Source organism: Podarcis filfolensis (assembly GCF_964270895.1).
Source record: "Podarcis filfolensis genome assembly, chromosome: W".
Taxonomy (NCBI): Eukaryota; Metazoa; Chordata; class Lepidosauria; order Squamata; family Lacertidae; genus Podarcis; species Podarcis filfolensis.
Window position 1 is genome coordinate 121,657 of NC_139619.1, and position 4,778 is coordinate 126,434.

Here is a 4,778-nt window from a genome sequence, read left to right on the forward strand (position 1 = left end):
TTCAAATTGTGGTCTATGAACTCCCTAAGTTCCTGCAGTTCGTCCTCAGACATGGAATACAGTTTCCCTGTTGGCAGCTTTGCCCCCGGCAGGAGATCAATCTTGCAGTCATAGGGTCTGTGGGGGGGCAGTTTGTCCGCCTCCTTCTCGCAGAAGACCTCCAAAAACTCCTTGTACTTGTTGGGCACCGCTTGCACCATGCCTAGGTGTAGCTGCGGTGCATCCTCTCGCCCCTCTCCTTCCGGGCAGGTCTGGATGCAGTGCGCTGCGCAGTAGGAAGAGCAGAAGGTCAATTGCCGCTGGTACCACGCTAATGCCGGGCTGTGCCTATCCAGCCAACTCATGCCCAACACTATGGGCGTGTCCGACAATTGGGTGACGTTGAAGCTGATGACTTCTCGGTGATTCCCAATTTGCATCACCATAGGTGGTGTCTGCTGCACCACCTGCCCCCCTAGCAGTTCCCTGCCATCCACTGTGACCACGTTCAGGGGCAGTGTGGCTGGCAGTAGCGCTATGTTGTGTTGTTGAAGGAATTCCAGTGCGATAAAGTCCGCATTACTGCCAGAGTCAATCGTAATCGGCACTTCTAAAGTGAGACCACTGGGCAGCTGGAGCGATGCGGTGAGCTGCACCACTGGTTTGGGCGGGAGGGGATCCGTGGGCTTCAAAATCTCTGGGGACTTCTTCACTGACTCGCCTGGCTGGCCCCCAGTGCTTCCGTTTCCCTGCCGTGGTTCACTTTGCTGAGTTGCTCCCATTACTGTCATTGAAGCTGCAGTGTGCTTGTGGAGCCTCTGGGGACACTCTTTCGCCATGTGCTTCGAACTGTCACAGATGTAACACTTCCTGTTCCCTCTAGGCTGCTTTGTTTTGACTGCTCCCGGTGTTAAGGCTCTGGTGGCTGAATGAGCTCTAGCACCGCCGATCTCCATCGGCTCCTCCCCCCCTGCTTGCGGAGGCGTTGATTGCGCACGCGCGACATCCCTGGGCAAGAGGGAGGGCACTCTGGCTGGTGTGCGTCCCCAACGCCCTTCTCCTCTGTCCCAAGGGCGGTCCTCCAGCCTCACCCCCACTGCAAGCGATCTGTCCACCACTTCCTGGGTGCTTTTGGGTCTCTCCCCCCGCGCTATCTCATCCTTGATTTGGGGGTTCAATCCTTCCCAATAAAGATCTCTAACGGGGGGGGAATCCTTGTCCCACCCCAAGGCATTGACCAATGCAAAAAAGCGGGAGTGATACTGCCTCACGCTGGCTTTCCCTTGTCTCAGCTCAAATATGTCCTTACGGGCAATGTCAATGTCTATTTTCGATAGAAAGCAAGAATCCATCGCTTTAATGAATGCAGCTGAACTCTGGAGCGCTGGGTCCATATCTCTCCACAGATTGCGCAGACATGCTTTCGCCTCTCCATGCAAATGAGACAAGATAAACCCCACTTTTTCTTGCTCATCTCTAAACTCTGTCTCCAGCAGTTTCAGCGCAAACTGCACGTCTGCTCGGAAATTGGGGTACTGCTGCAAATTCCCATCAAAGTGAGATACAATGCTGCCTCCAGTCCTTCCCAACCCGATTCCCTCGGATCTGGAACCCGTTTGTGCCTGCTTAGTAAGCACTTCCAACCTGGCTTGGAGATCTCGGCATGCAGCAGCCGCTTCATCCTCTCTTTTCCTGGAGGCGATTATCTCTGCGCTGAGCTGCGTTACCGCTTCTCGCAGGGAAGCAATTTGCTCTTCAGTAGACATGTCGCTTGACTTTTGTGAGCTCCAAAGGCACCAGTCCTCTTTCCTCCCTGCTTCGCTCCCCACACGCCGCTTGAGTCAAAGAGAACTGATGAAAACTTCTGGGAGATGGGACTTACTGTCAGAGACTGCCTCTAGGTCCCGGCTCACAAAGGACCCACGCTAGCCGGTAGAACGGAATAAAGTCTTTATTGAAGTATAATTTCCATTTCCACATCTTAGCGTGCGTCTCTACGTCTATTCCCTAGATCGGCGAAGTCCCATCTGAATCTCCGCCTCCTGTACACCAGTTCAAGACCCTAGCCTTGCTCCACCTTTTGCGTCTCTCCTTTCGCCTCTGGGTCCTACCACCCCCCGGGGTTCCTTCCTTCCTGGATGCCTCGGATGCGGACCCTTCGGATTCCTCCCCCTCCCTTCGGCGGGCTTTAGGACCTGGCTCCCTTTCCGGGCTGCTCATTGCGCCTCCCTCTGGTACATTTGAACTTGGCGCGCGCGCGCTGTCTCCGACCCTCCTCTCTACCGTTTCCTCGCTCTCTGACGCAGGCGTGGCTGCTGCCGGAGAGCTGCCTGTCGCTGGTGCCTGGAACTCCTCCCCCCTGCTGCTCTCTGGTGGAGTAGCTGGTCCGGATTTCCAGCTGCTGCTCTCTGAATCCCCTCTGGTCCCTTCTTCCTGGGGTGCCCCTCTTGGTAACCCCCCAGCTCTGCCCACGGGAGCCCCTTTCTGTGAATCCTCCGATTCGCTGGACAGACTTAGAGATCTCGGACGGCTATCATCGCTAACCTCTCCTTCCGATTCCTCGCCATCCGTTCCCTCTGCTCCTGAACCCCTGACAGCAGCCAAGCACATTTTCGCACCGGAAGCGTGGGCTTGCGCTTCGGCGACCGTGGATCTGGACGCCGTACGTCGAGCGTTGCAGGAGGACCCCTTCGCGCAAGCCAAGATGGAGGAGGTGCACAAGGGCACGGTGAAGGACGACGAGTTCCAGATCAGAGACGGGTTGCTCATCCGCAAGGGAGCACTCTACGTGCCGGGGAATGACCTCCGCGCGAGGGTGCTGCAGCAGCTACACGACGCCCCCACTGCCGGGCACTTTGGCAGAGAAAAGACTGTAGAACTAGTGACCAGAGACTTTTGGTGGCCCAAGATGCGGGGGGAAGTAGCGGATTACGTCTCGAGATGCGACACCTGCCAAAGAGCCAAGTCAGTGCACAAACCGCCGGCGGGATTGCTGGAACCGTTGCAGACGCCGTCTGAGCCGTGGGAACGGGTGGCCCTGGACTTTGTCACGGATCTGCCCAGTTCGAGGGGAAAGACGGCAGTGCTTGTGGTGGTGGACATGTTTACCAAGATGGCACACTTCATCCCGTGTGCGAAGGTGGCCACGGCAGAACAGACCGCCAGGCTGTTCATAGACCACGTGTTTAAGGTCCACGGTCTGCCACGATCTATTCTATCCGACCGGGGGCGGCAGTTCATCTCGAACTTCTGGCAAAAGTTGATGGGCATCCTGAACGTCAAGATCAATCTAGCGTCGGCGAGACACCCGCAGACCAACGGACAAGCGGAGAGGGTCAACGCCATCATGCAGCAGTACCTGAGATGCTACGCCAATCAGCAGCCTAACACGTGGGTGGACTACCTGCCCCTCGCAGAGTTCGCTTACAACAATACGAAGCACGTGTCGACGGGGGTGACGCCGTTCTTCGCCAACAACGGGAGGCATCCCAGAACCTTCCCAGGTTTAGAGAGAGTGGGGGAGGGGGAGCCGCAGGCAGCGGAAGACTTAGCGTCAGAGTTGCAGGAAGTCCACGAACAGCTTAGGAGGCAGTTGGAACTGGCCAAGCACGCATACAAACTGCAGGCTGACAGACACAGGAGAGTAGGGGAAGACATACAGGTGGGAGATTGGGTCTGGTTAGCAGCGCAAGCAGTGCCGACCAAATCGTTGGCCAAGAAGAAGCTAGGGCATAAGCAGCTAGGGCCTTACCAAGTCCAGGCACAGGTCAATCCAGTGGCCTTCCGGTTAGCGCTTCCGGAGGGTTCCAGAATGCATCCGGTGTTCCATAGATCGGTGCTCACGCCCTACAAAGCACCGCATAGATTTCAGGAGCCAGGCACAGCACCAGATCCGCCCAGAGAAGGACCCAGGGAAGGGGGGTCGCCAAGAGGGGAGCGCATCAACGAAGCCACAGAGATTTTAGACTCGAGATGGGGGGAAGAGGGAGTAGAATACCTTCTTGCCAGAGAGGATACCCCGGCCAGCGCCAACAGTTGGGTGCCGGGCTATGCCTTGGACGAGCCCCTTCTCAAGGAAGAGTTCCATGCCATTTTCCCACACAGGCCCATGCCAGCCGAGTATTTCGACGACTGGCTCTTCACACCCACACTTTCAGGCAGCACGTTCCAGGGGTTCGACTCGGACGAGGAGACGGCACCACACATACGCTCTCCGGAGGGTTCAACCTCGGGTTCTGCCTCAGACCGCTCCTATTGGTGGGATACTCAACCAGAGGAGCAGTGGCGCAGGAAGTGGCTGGGGGGTCCCTGGCAGGCATCACCCTCAGAGGGGAACGGGGGAGAGATGGACATGGACGTGTTGGGGGAGGACGTAGGATTTGAACACGAAGGCAGGGAGATGGAAGCAGAGGAGATCGACGTCGACGAGCGCACGGAGGACGAGCCAGACCTGCCCGATGTGATGTACGACACGGGGGAAGAACTGTATCCGGCACTCACCCCCGCCACGACGGAGCACCCAGAACCCACACCGGAAGGAGGGGAGGGGGGAAGGGGGGGCTTCGAGGGGGGGATGGATGTCAGGGGTTCAGGAGCAGAAGGGACGGATGGAGAGGAATCGGAGGGAGAAGTTAGCGACGAGAGCCGACCAAGGTCCCTAAGTCTCTCCAGCGAATCGGAGGATTCACAGAAAGGGGCTCCCGTGGGCAGAGCTGGGGGGTTGCCAAGAGGGGCACCTCAGGAAGGAGGGACCAGAGGGGATTCAGAGAGCAGCAGCTGGAAATCCGGACCAGCTACGC